At 54.2% G+C, this 12982-nt stretch overlaps 1 protein-coding gene and 1 long non-coding RNA gene across 51 annotated transcripts in view; one reads left to right on the top strand and one right to left on the bottom strand.

Moving 5' to 3' along the window:
* NCOR2 (nuclear receptor corepressor 2) overlaps positions 1 to 12982 on the top strand; it is a 247317-nt gene that overhangs the window by 33308 nt on the left and 201027 nt on the right. The gene's annotated exons all lie outside the window — the stretch shown is intronic.
* LOC129049260 (uncharacterized) overlaps positions 1 to 12982 on the bottom strand; it is a 33944-nt gene that overhangs the window by 12326 nt on the left and 8636 nt on the right. The window contains exon 2 of the long non-coding RNA XR_008512198.2: positions 9966 to 10037. This is a non-coding gene — a long non-coding RNA (uncharacterized LOC129049260). The remainder of the gene's footprint in view (positions 1 to 9965; positions 10038 to 12982) is intronic.

The raw sequence follows: 12982 nt of genomic DNA, 5'->3' as shown, positions 1-12982 counted from the left end.
TCGAGCTCCTGACCTCAGGTGATCCTCCTGCCTCGGCCTCCCAAAGTGCTGGGATGACAGGTGTGAGCCACCAAGCCCAGACAGTACCACATTTGTACTGTTCCTTTTCTGTGTTTGGATACACTGTGTACCACTGGGTTCCAGCTGCCTGTGGGAGTCAGTCCGGCCACACACCGTACAAGTGGTAGCCTGGGAACCGTCAGCTACACCAGGGTTGTCCAATCTTTTGGCTTCCCTGGGCCACACTGGAAGAAGAATTGTCTTGGGCCACCCAGAAAATACACTAGCACTAATGATAGCTGATGAGCTAAAAAAAAAAAATCACAGAAAGGTCTCATAATGTTTTCAGAAAGTTTACAAATGTGTGTCAGGCCACATTCAAAGGCGTCCTGGGCCGGGGTTGGACGAGCCTGGATGACACCACACAAGCTGGGTGTACCACCGGCACTGAGGTCTAGGTTTATGCAAATCCACCCCCATCATGCTCCCACAGCCACGGCACCGGCTCCCGTGCGTTTCTCAGAACGTGTCCCCGTGGTTAAGCAGTATGTGACTACATATTCGTTTATGGAATGGCTCCTTCTAAAGCACATACTGTGTGCCAGGCTCTGTTGTGGGTGCTGGGGATAGACCTGTGGACAAGACGGCCAAGCACCCAGTCCTCCCTGCGGGGAGACAGATCATGACCAAAAGTCAGTAAGTGCGACGCTTAGCGGGTCTCTTGGTGGTGAGCACCAGGCTGAGGAACAAGTGGTGAAGGGGTCTGGGGAGCGTGTGGGTGGGCTGGGGCTTGCAGTTTCAAAGTGGGGGTCAGGGTAGGCCTCCCTGAGAAGGTGGCCTTTGAGCAAAGACCTGAAGTAGGGGAGGAAGGGAGCATGTAGGTATCTGGGGGAAGGGTGACCCCGGCTGAGGGAACAGCCCTGCCAAGGCACCGAGGCAGCTTGGAATGGGCCTCCCGGGTTGCGGGATTCTGAGTTACCTGGGGGTAGTTTTCCTGGGGGAGGCCTCTTTCCTTTGTCCTGAGCCTTTGGGGGCCCCCCAGTAGGCAGGAGGGGAGATCAGCCCTGCAGGTCATCTGTTTCCTGGGACTGGGCCTTGGGCCCTAAGCCCTGGGCCTCACAACCAGGTTTCGTCTCGGAGGGAGCAGGGGAAGGAGGAGTGGGATTTGGAGGGAGCAGGGGAAGGAGGAGTGGGATTTGGAGGGAGGAGGGGAAGGAGGAGTGGGATTTGGTGGGGGAAGGAGGAGTGGGATTTGGAGGGACAGGGGAAGGAGGAGTGGGATTTGGAGGGGGGGGAAGGAGGAGTGGGATTTGGAGGGGGAAGGAGGAGTGGGATTTGGAGGGACGGGGGAAGGAGGAGTGGGATTTGGAGGTGGGGGGAAGGAGGAGTGGGATTTGGAGGGAGGGAGGGGAAGGAGGAGTGGGATTTGGGGGGGGAAGGAGGAGTGGGATTTGGAGGGACGGGGGAAGGAGGAGTGGGATTTGGAGGGAGGGGGAAGGAGGAGTGGGGTTTGGAGGGAGGGGGGAAGGAGGAGTGGGATTTGGAGGGAGGGAGGGGAAGGAGGAGTGGGATTTGGGGGGGGAAGGAGGAGTGGGATTTGGAGGGACGGGGGAAGGAGGAGTGGGATTTGGAGGGAGGGGGAAGGAGGAGTGGGGTTTGGAGGGAGGGGGGAAGGAGGAGTGGGATTTGGAGGGAGGGAGGGGAAGGAGGAGTGGGATTTGGAGGGAGGGGGAAGGAGGAGTGGGATTTGGAGGGAGGAGGGGAAGGAGGAGTGGGATTTGTGGGGGGAGGAGGAGTGGGATTTGGAGGTGGGGGAAGGAGGAGTGGGATTTGGAGGTGGGGGAAGGAGGAGTGGGATTTGGAGGTGGGGGAAGGAGGAGTGGGATGGTGGCGGTCCCCCACAAAGTGATGAACTCAGCAGGGCTTTCTGCCTAGGCTCATGGGGCTTTGAAGTTGGAAGGAAAGCGGCCTGGCCTGGGCTGTTTTTCCCAGTCTCCTCCTCCTCTGCCTCTCTGTCCCCCCGTCCATCGGCGTCTCCGTCTCCGGCCTAATGGGGAGCCTTCCTCCTGTGGCTGAGTTATCTGCTTGTCATGCCAGTGGCCCACCCGAGGACGATAAAAGGGCTTTTTGTCTGCAAGCACTTAGCTTCCTCCGCCGGGGCGATCCATCACATCTGAGGGAGGCCGGGAAGGCAGACAGACAGTGGAGTGGGGCCTCCTTCTCCCCTGCTGAGGGAACCTGATGCTCCCAGGAGCCCCCTTGCAGGACCCCAGTGGCTCCTCAGCCCGAAGGCAAGGCCTGTCTGGGGGCCAGCCGGGGAGAGTGGGAGCGGGGCCGTGGAGGCACATGAGGCACGCAGATGCTCTGCACTCCCCTCACAGAGGACAGATGCTGCCCGGATGCCCTGCCCCGCCACACCCACTTGGCAGCTCTGTGGGGCCCCTCTGGGACCCTCCATGCTGGAGAGGGTGGGCGGGGGGTGCAGCCTTTTCTGAAGAAGAACTGTGATGGTAGAAGGGGGGATGGGGGAGACAAGGGGGGACAGACCTCAGGGCCGACACTCGCTGTGCGTGCACGTGTGTCAGCCCCCGGTTAAGCACTTTGTGGAATTACCTCCTTAAATCTCAGAGCGACCCTGGAGGTGGGCACTGTCCTTATCCCCATTCTCCAGATGAGGAAACTGAGGTACAGGGAGGCGATGCGGCGTCCCCAGGGTGCAGCAGCAGAGGGAGGGCTTGGCCCCAGGCTCCCAGTGGTACACTCTTCCCTGCGGACCTAGGACCTTAGAAGGGGGTTGTGGGAGCCCCTGGCCCCAAAAGTGGGTTGCCCATGACTCGAAACTCTGTGAGTGGATTCTTCAGCTGGGAGTGGGGTGGGGAGGTGGGTGTCTGGGATCATCTATACATTGGGGTGAGGGGTCAGGTGTGGGTGGGGGCTGGGGTCTCGGGGTACCCTGGGCGAGTGATCGGGGACACCGAAGGTGTGTAGGGGGAGGTTTTAGGGCCCTGGCCCAGTGGGGTCTCGCCTCTCGGGGGCTCTGGGAGGACCGGCCTTATCCCCAGTTGGACGGGGCCCTGGGCCCTGCTTGGGTGGGGAGGAGAGCAATGGAGGACCCCCTGCCCTTCCCTGTCTGCACCACCACCCTTCCCTCTCTGCCGTCCTCCTGTCTCTCCTTCTCAGCCTGGATGCTCAGCCCTGGGCGGGGGCTCCCTGCAATCCCTTCCTCCCCTCCCCCTTCCTTCCTGCTCCCTACCCCTCCTTCTCCTCCTCCCTCCTTCTCCCCACAGGCCACCCTCAAATGACAGCAATTAATGGTGCCTGTGATGGCGGGCTGAGAGGAGGAGGCTGACAGTTGAGCGTGTCTGCCTGCGGCCGCCCGCTAATCGGGCCCGGGGGATGCCCCTCCTGCCGTTGGCTCCAGGCGCCTGCCCTGCCATCACTCAGAGGGGAGCAGGAGCCCTGGACGGGCCTGTGGGAGCTGGTGCAGAGCCCCCATCCCTGCAGCCCCCTCCCTGTCCTTCTATTATTATTGTCATTTTCTTTCATAAACGGGTGGGCTCTGGCTGGACTCTTGTTCAGCATGAGTTGGTGGATGCCTCCCAGACGTCCTTCTCCTGAAATGACCTCTCATGTGCCCGTGTTGTCCTCAGGGCCAGCCATCCCCACAGGGCCCCATCCTTTTGTCCCTGCTTCCCTGGGAGGGGTGGGTTGGGTGGAGCCCAGGAACCGTGTCCTGTCCGGACAGCAGGCATCAGTTGAATGCCCTGGCCTGAGTCCTCAGGGCCTGGGGGCAGCAATCTGAGCCCAGAACCTTGTCTGGTGGGGTGGGGAAGTGTGTTGTGTTTGTCAGGGTTACAAGAATCCTGGCCAGCTCTGTCCACAGTGGGCCTGGGGCTTGACCATTTATCACTTGACAGCAGCAATAATGAAGCCCCTGGTGTATGCTGGGGCCTGCAGCTGGTATGTTCACTTTGGTTCATTTTACTTTGCAGTTTTCTGAGGAGTGTGGTGTTTCTCACCTTGCTTTTGTAGAGGGGGAGACTGAGGGGCAGAGAGGCAAAGTGATTTGCCCTAAGGGGCACAGTGCCCTAAATGACCTAGCTAGCATAGGACAAAGCTGGGGTTCAACCCAGACCCAAACTGTCCAATGCTCATACATCAGGGGACTTTGGGAAACTTGAGGGCCAGTTTAGGAACCAGCAGACTGATTTAGAAGTGAGGAAATAGTCCCTGGGCACTAGGAATGGAGTGAGTAGTGTTAATATATGCATCTCTCTCCCTGTTACACTTAAGATCATCTTCATTGAGATGTAATTAACCTATAATGATGCACCCATTTTAAGGGTTCAGTTGCATGCATTTTGACAAATGTAAACATTTGCATCACCTCCACAATCAGAATAAAGTGTTTCTGTTCCCCCCAAATCCCCACCAGTCCCTTGGCACTAAATCCCTAGCGCCCACCTCCACCCCCCGCCCCCGACTAGAGGTACCCACTGATCTGCTGTTATAGAAGCTTTTAACTCTTCCAGAATTTTATAATAAAATTATCATCAGGTATATACTTCGTTGTGTCTGGCTTCTTTCACTCTGCGTAACCCCTGTTGCTCATGTATCTATTCATTCTTTCTCATGCCTAACTAATACTTCATTCTGTGGATATATTACAGTTTATCCATTCATCAGTTGATGGACATCAAAGTTTCCAGTTTTTGGCTATTGGGAATAAAGCTGCTCCGAACATTCTTGTGTAAGTCTTTGTGTGAACATGTTTTCTTTTCTCTTGTGTGAATATCTAGGCGTTGGGTTGCTAGGTCACATGGTAAATGTGTTATTTTAGTTTATAAGAAACCACCAGCTGTTTTCTAAAGTGGCTGTCCCATTTAGCATGCCCACCTGCAGTGGATGAGAGTTCCAGTTGCTCCACATCCTTGTCAGCACTTGCTACTGTCAATCTTTTAATGTTAGCTGTTCCAGGAGACCCTAATGCACTTGCGATTACATTTTTCAGCTTTTGTTGCCTTTTGGGCAAAGCTGTGGTTCTGTGTTTTGATTTTATGTGTCTGGCCAGCTGGTGGGAGTCTAAAGGATAGTGGGAGATAATCTCATGTCTGCCAACGCTAGCTCTGTGTTTTCCTTTCTAGTCTTTATGCTGCTGACTGGCTGCTTCTCATCCGGCTACAGTGGTTGAGACCACAGTGCAGTGCCGGATAGCATCAGTTGGGTTGTTTGGGGTTAGTTAGCTTTGAGTGTTGTTCTTTCTTTCTTTCTTTCTTTCTTTATTTTTTTTTTTTGAGACAGAGTCTTGCTCTGTCACCCAGGCTGGAGTGCCATGGCATGATCTTGGCTCACTGCAACCTCCGCCTCCCAGGTTCAAGCGAGTCTCCTGCCTCAGCCTCCCGAGTAGCTGGGATCACAGGCATGCGCCACCACGTCTGGCTACTTTTTGTATTTTTTTTTCAGTAGAGACAGGGTTTCGCCATGTTGGCCAGGCTGTTCTTGAACTCCTGACCTCAGGTCATCCACTTGCCTTGGCCTCCCAAAGTAGTAGGATTAGTGAGTGTTTTTTTTTTTTTTTTGAGTCGGAGTTTCGCTCTTGTTGTGCAGGCTGGAGTACAATGGTGCGATCTCAGCTCACTGCAACCTCCGCCTCCTGGGTTCAAGCAATTCTCCTGCCTCAGCCTCCCTAGAAGCTGGGATTATAGGCATGCGCCACCACGCCTGGCTAATTTTGTATGTTTAGTAGAGACGGGGTTTCTCTGTGTTGGCCAGGCTGGTCTCGAACTCCTGACCTCAGGTGATCTGCCTGCCTTGGCCTCCCAAAGTGCTGGGATTACAGGCATGAGCCACCACGCCTGGCAGTGTTGTTCTTAACACTCATCTTACAGATGAGGAAACTGAGGCTTTGACAGGTCAGGTGACTTCCATTCCAAGAAGAAATGAAACTCATGACTCCGAGTCGTGTGCCCTTTCTCCTCCTTCAGGCTAGGAGGCACCAGCTCCGTTTGTTGCAGTGATGTATTTGCCAGTCCAGAGGGTCATGCCAAGAATTGGTGGCTGGTTGGGGCCAGGACTACCTTTTTCCTAGGGTTTCCTCTGCTGGAGAGATGAGGGTGTGGAGGAGACGCTGTGCCTTCCGGGTCAAGCACTGTCCTTTGGCACTGAGCACTGTTGAGTGAATGTCAGGCGTTGGCTCTGCCAAGGGTCTTCCTTGTTCAATCCTGTTGTCTTGGGCAAAACCACACCTGCCTTCCGGGGAGCTATTTTGGGGCAAGGGAGGAGCGTGACATATGGAAGCCCAGGAATGGGCTGGGATGAAAGAGGGGGCCTCCTTCTCCTTTTTCCTTGCCTGAGGGGTGTCAGCTAAGATGACTTTTAGGGGAAGGAGGCCCGTAAATTAAATAAGCAGTCCCGTAAATAAATAAGTAATGAAGTTAGCGGGGTGCCTAATTACATCAGATTCATCATTGTGGATGGATGCCTGCCCGCTCATTGTACTTGTTTTTAATCTTCGGCTCTGACACGTGTCTCCTTCCGTCTCATAGTCATCCCCACCCCAGCTGGAGGGAGGAGGCGGGGAGGCGCTGCTGTAGGGGCTTCCAGAGAGCCTTGGTGGTGGAGGTGGTGGGGGTCCCTGGAGAGTTGTTTACCCAGTCTGCCTGTTTATGGCAGTCGTGGAAGGGATGACGAGGTCATTTCGGCAGTGAAACCTCAGGAGGCCTCGGGCCATCCTGATTCAGCAAATCCCTCAACAGGCTGCGCTGAAGGGTAGATGACAAACACTGTGCCCCACACAGACGCAGCCACAGCACACACAGCACACCCTGAAGGGCGAGGCGGGAAGGACGTGGACCGGGGCAGATGACCTCAGTGCAAAGTCCCAGGGATCCAGGTGGACCCGTCTTTATGCTGCAGTTGGGTTTGTAAACCTACTGGAGCTTCAAAGTAGGAGCACCCCATGGCAGTGACAGCAGCAGTCCTAACAGGGTTTGTGATCGTCCTTGTGTCACACTTTACATGTTATAATTTATTTAATTGACTGGGCACAGTGGCTCACATCTGTAATCCCAGCACTTTGGAAGGCCGAGGCAGGCGGATCATCTGAGGTCAGGAGTTCGAGAGCAGCCTGGCCAACATGGTGAAACCCCGTCTCTAATAAAAACAGAAGAATTAGCCGGGCCTGGTGGCAGGTGCCTGTAATCCCAACTACTGGGGAGGCTGAGGCAGGAGAATTGTTTGAACCCAGGAGGCAGAGACTGCAGTGAGCTGAGATCGTGCCACCGCACTCCAGGCTGGGCAGCAGAGCAAGACTCCACCTCAAAAAAAAAATAAAAAAGTAAAAAATTATTTCATCACCTAAAAGCTCTTGTAAAGTAGGGATTATCATCATCCCCTCTTTACATATGAGGAAACTGAGGCACAGAGAGCTTCCACATCTTGCCCTAGGTCACACAGCCAGTGAACTTTGCACTCAAGTCATCTGCCCCGGCCGCGTCCTTCCCATCTCGCCCTACAGGGCGTGTTGTGTGTGCTGTGGCCACGTCTGTGCGGGGCGCCGTTGTTTGTCATCTACCCTTCAGCGCGGCCTGTTGAGGGATTTGCTGAATCAGGATGGCCCGAGGCCTCCTGAGGTTTCACTGCCGAAAAGATCTCGTCATCCCTTCCACGACTGCCATAAACAGATGCCATTCTGAACCGTAAAATAAAATCGTGTTTCACTAATGACAAAGCAAGCCCATTTGCTGAAATTAAAATAGCTTCTTTCCAGATCTTCTCTTTGTCTTTCAGTGGCCCTGATTGGCTGGCTCTTGGGGGACTCTCTGTCCTCCCTGAGATAATGGTCCTTAGACCCATTGTACCGTTGGAGAAACTGAGGCTCAGGGAGGTGGAGGAGCATGAGTGAGACCACACAGCTGGGTGGTGGTGAAGCTGGGATTCTAGCTGCTTCTTACTGTTTGGTTTGGGGAGCGGGGGCCACCTCATGTCCCTGACGTGGAAGGGGCTGCCTGTCCTCTCCGAGAAGCGCAGGGAGCTGTGTGCACCCCAAGCTGGCTTTGCTAGGGTTCTTGCTGTGGCTGATTGGTTAGCGTCCTGTCTGTCCGCAGGGGAGAGGAGACCAGCTGCCCCACCTCGTGGTTGCTCTTCAGGACCTGAGCCTGTGCCGGGCATGGACAGAGGATGGGGGTGGCTGGGGGCAGTCTTGTCCTCGTTTGCTGTCCACGCAGCTCCAGGGTGCCCAGCCACAGCCCACACCTGTTCCCTCCATGGTGCCTCTCCGTATCTCCAGACTCCAGGTCCTGTACGAGGCAGTGGGGCCTGAACCCTCGGGATGTCTGGGCCTCTACCGGGGGCCCAGGGAGGGAACACCCTTTACTTTCCAGGGTGTACTTGTGCAGCCAGACAGGGCCTGCGTTTCTGGGCCGTGGCCTGGATGGGAGTGGGGGTTCGCACATTCCCCTGGTGCTGACTTCAGGCTTGCGGGGTTTGGGGCTCTCCCTGCCCCTCACTGTCACCTGGGGTGGAGAGAGGAGTTGAGGACAGACCCACATGAAGAATTGTGCGTGTCCATGGTGTTCCTGGGGGTTGGAGCAATCCAAGGAGGCTGCCTGGAGGAGCTGGAACACTCACATTGAATAATAATAAGCCCATCTTGTAGGGACTAATGTGTGTACATGCTTCAAACAGGACCTGGCACAGAGCAAATACCATATTTACCATAAAAGCTAACATTTCCTGATCCTTTTCTTGCCTCAGTGCTGTGTGTGAGTTACCAGTATTATTGTTATTAACATTAACTACAATTTCTAACGTGCACCCCATACATACACGCATGTACTCTTTGCAGCAGCCTTAGAAGGTAGGTGCTATTATGATCAGCCCTGTTTTCTAGTTAAGGGGGTTGGAGGCAGAGAGAGGTTAAGGGACTTGCCCAAGGTCGCCCAGTTGGCAGAGCTAGGATGTGAACCCAGAACGCCTGACTCCATGGCAGCTGCTTTTCATCGTGTGGATTGTGCAGGTGCCACCTGCAGCCCTCCCTCTGCCCCGTGGGTACGACGGTCACTGCCGCAGCCAGCCTGGATCTCTTGGCAGGGCCATGCCAGCTGTGGGACAGCCTCCATGTGCCACGTAGGGCCCTCAGGCACGCAGCAGCTGCTCTGGGCAGTGTGGGATGGTCAGGACGTGGGACATCTGCTTCCTGCCTCCCTGTAGCCAGATTGGTGTCCCCATGGCCTCCTCCTGGTCGAGGGGATGGCAAACACAGCAAACAAGATGCGGGGCTTTGCCTTATGGATCACACAGGCTGATGGGGAGATGGGCAGTGCCAAAAAACAAACACGATTTTGCAAGGCAAGAAAATGCTGCCTGTGAAATAATACAGGGTGGGGAGGTAGGGATGACTTCAGTTTCGGGGGACTCATTTTAGGTAAGAATTCCAGCATAGTTTCTGAGGAGGTGGCATCTGAGCTGGGCCCTGGACAATAAGGAGGCACCCACCATGTGAAAGGAAGGGGGATGAGGGAACAGCAGGCGTGAAGGCCCTCCAGCCACCATGTTTCAGGCATGCTGATTGGGGCTCTGTGCCTCAGTTTCCCACTCTGTAATGGCTGGAGCAGAGCAGAGAGCAGGGGGGGCCCCAGGAGGGCTTCCCTGGATCTGAGACTGTTCTGCAGACCTCCAGGGCTGGGCTGTTTTTCACATTTAAGGCAGAAGTTAAATTTAATGACTTTTGCCTTTCCCTTTGGTTCTTTTGCTCCATAGTTAATTTACATGTATTTACATGGTTTTAATTTACATGTATTGGGCACGTGGCGTGTTCTGGACTCATGTAGGTCACTGGGATGAGAATGGTGAAGTTGGACATTGCCTGTGCCTTTGAGTTTAGTATCCAGAGGGGGAGTGTCAGTTAAACAAGCAAGTGCTATCGCAGGTGGTGAGGGTTGTGAGGACGAGGTTCAGGCACTCACCTGGGTGAGACAAGAGCTGAATTAGTCTTCCATCAGGCCAGGCGTCCAGGGACGAGTCATTCAAGGGGAGACCTGGGGGTGATTAGTTAGGGGCAGTTAGTTAAGGCTCCTGAGTTGTGGCAGAGACACACTCGAGCCGAGTTAGGCTATGACGGGGAGTTGATGGGTCCTCAGAGTGGCCAGGGTAGGACACGTTCAGGCACGGCTGGATCTAGGTGCTCAAACAATGCCTCTGGGAGCTGGCTTTGCCTCAGCTGTGCCTCCTTCTATGTGGGCCTTGTTCTCAGACAGGATCATGCCACCAGACCAGCCCAGCCAGCCAAGGAGAAGGAGAGTCACCTGGCATTCCAGGAGGGACACTCCTTTCTCTTGTTTGAGTGAGGTCCTCAACATTTGTTCCACTGTTTGCAACAGCAAGAGGAGGTGGCCAAAGTAGGGATACAGGGATGTCCCAAACTCAGACACAGGGAGGAAAGGAGTGAGTGAGTCAGTGCAGGTCAAAAGGGAGGGGTGGGGATTGTGGCTAACTGGCATGCTGGGTATTTTGATGGTTTTCCAAGAGAAGCTGGAAATCTGCATTTTATAAGGAATGGCCCAGTTTTTAAAAAACATTGAATGGGCCAGAACAAGTTTTCTTCATGACCACAACTGGCTGTCACCATTTTATAGCCTCTTCTTAGCAGTGACTTTTAAAGTATTTTGTCCCTACTGTGATCTGGGTAGAATGTCCCATGGGCTGTTCCGGAAGGTCTCAAGTCTTGGGAAGTCACGTCTGACACCACTGGAGATGTCATTTCTGAAAGTCAAGGTCCATGGCCACAGCAGTTCCTCAGAGAACAATACCATGTCTCCAGTGGGGCCTGACGTTCTTGGAGACAGTATAGTTTAGTGGTTAGTGTCATAGACTCGGGTTTCACACTTGCTGGGTTCAAAACCGACATTGCCACTTCCCAGCCCCGTCCCCTTGGGCAAGTCACTTCACTGCTCTCTGCCTCAGTTTCCCAGTATGTATTAATGGAATGGGTATAACAGCACCCCATAGGATTGCTGTAAGGCAAGCTTGTCCAACCTGCGGCTCAGGACGGTTTTAAATGCAGCCCAACAGAAATTTGTAAACTTTCTTAAAACAGATTGTTTTTCAATTTTTTTTTTTTTTTTAGTTCATCAGCTATCGTTAGCGTTAGTGTTATGTGTGATCCGAGACAGTTCTTTTAGCGTGGCCCAGTGAAGCCAAAAGACTGGACATGCCGGTTGTAAGGCACAGTGGAAGCCCCGTGAAGCCCACCAACCCTGGCACACTGAGAGCTTGGGTGATGCTGGCTGGCGTGATGTGTCCTTCCCAGGTTAGGTCCCTGGGATCCAGCCGGCTGGCCTGGAGCATTCCTGGGCACTCCTCTTTCGTCTGCCGCTGCCCCTGCCACCGGGGTGTGGGTTCCCAGGAGCCCCAGAACAGGCAGCCACCTGCCCCCTGCCCCCAGCCGTCCTTGCCAGTTGCCGGGTGCCTGTGGTATCCTGGCGTGCCGGATGGTGCTGCAGTTGGAAGTGGGTCTTGAGTGAGCAATTAACTCTGCCAGCTGCCAGCTCACAGCTGCTGTGGGTGGGGGCGGCCCCTTTTAAAAATAAAAACAACATGCAGAAAAACAGCCCTGGAGTACCGTTGGCTTCCCTTAGCCAACGTGGTCAGGGCTTCATTTTGATGCTTTTGTGGAGAAGAATCCCGGGCCTGGATGGGGAAATAGGATGCATTTTGGTCTGGGAAGTGTGTTTATTTGGGGGGCAGAGGTGATGGCCTGTGTCTGGCCTCCCCATCCAGGAGGCAGGCCCCTTTCCTCAAGCTGCCCACGAGTGGCTGGCTCATGGATGCCTGCCACAGGGAAGGGGATTTGGGTTCCTTGGGGCCAGTTTTTAGCAGGCTCAGGCCGGGAGAGGGTGGCTCTGGGACCTCTCAGGTCTGTTTCCAGCTCTGTCGGCTGTAGGGGGGCCCTGGGGCCATCCCGGAGATCCCTAGAGCTCTCCTCTGCAGCTTCCAGCCAGTTTTCTGGAACTAGCGGGAAAGGAGAGGGGCATCAAAGGTGTTTCCGGGCATGCGATTGCTGCCACTTTGAGGTCTTGGCTTTGGTAGTGGGTTGAGTTGTGGCCCATGAAACATAGATACACTTGGACACCGTGAGTATGACCTTGGCCTTATTTGGACCACAGGTCTTCGCAGATGTCACTAAGTTAAGGGTCTCGAGATGAGATCATCCTGGAATAGGATGGGCCCTAAATCCAATGACAAGTGCTCTAAGAGAAGACACACAGCGGAGAAGTCCACGTGAAGACGGAAGGAACGCCAGGAGCCACTGGGAACTGGAAGACACAGGGAAGGCTCCCCCTGCAGAGTCTTTGGAGGGTGTGTGGCCCTGGTGACACCTTGAGCTTGGATTTCTGGCCTCCAGAACTGTGAGAGGATAGGTCGCTGGTTTCAGCCACCCAATTTGTAATAATTTGTTATAGCAGCCACAGGAAACGAATACAGTTGTGAATTTTATTTTAATCACTCATATATTTTAAAATTAAAATGTAAAATGTAATTTTGTCTTGTTCACTGCCATATTTCCAGTGCTCAGCACATACAGTAGGGGCTCAGCAGACACTTCTCGAATGTCTGATAGCTCCGGGCCTGGGTGAGGAACTCCTACCTGCTGGGAGTTGGACCCGGCTTTCAGGAAGTCGGTAAACTGGGCTGGAGTGGTGTGCATTCAACAACACCATCTTTTTATTTATTTGTTTGTTTATTTCTTTATTTGAGACGGAGCCTCGCCCTGTTGCCCAGGCTGGAGTGCAGTGGCATGATCTTGGCTCACTGCAGCCTCTGCCTCCTGGTTCAAGCGATTCTCTTAACCTCAGGCTCCTGAGTAGCTGGGATTACGGGTATGCGCCACCACACCTGACTGAATTTTGTATTTTTAGTAGAGATGGGGTTTTGCCATGATAGCCAGGCTGGTCTTGAGCTCCTGGCTTCAAGCGATCCACTG

The sequence above is a fragment of the Pongo abelii genome, chromosome 10 (genome assembly GCF_028885655.2).
Source record: "Pongo abelii isolate AG06213 chromosome 10, NHGRI_mPonAbe1-v2.0_pri, whole genome shotgun sequence".
Classification (NCBI taxonomy): domain Eukaryota; kingdom Metazoa; phylum Chordata; class Mammalia; order Primates; family Hominidae; genus Pongo; species Pongo abelii.
This window is presented reverse-complemented; position numbering and strand designations above follow the sequence as displayed.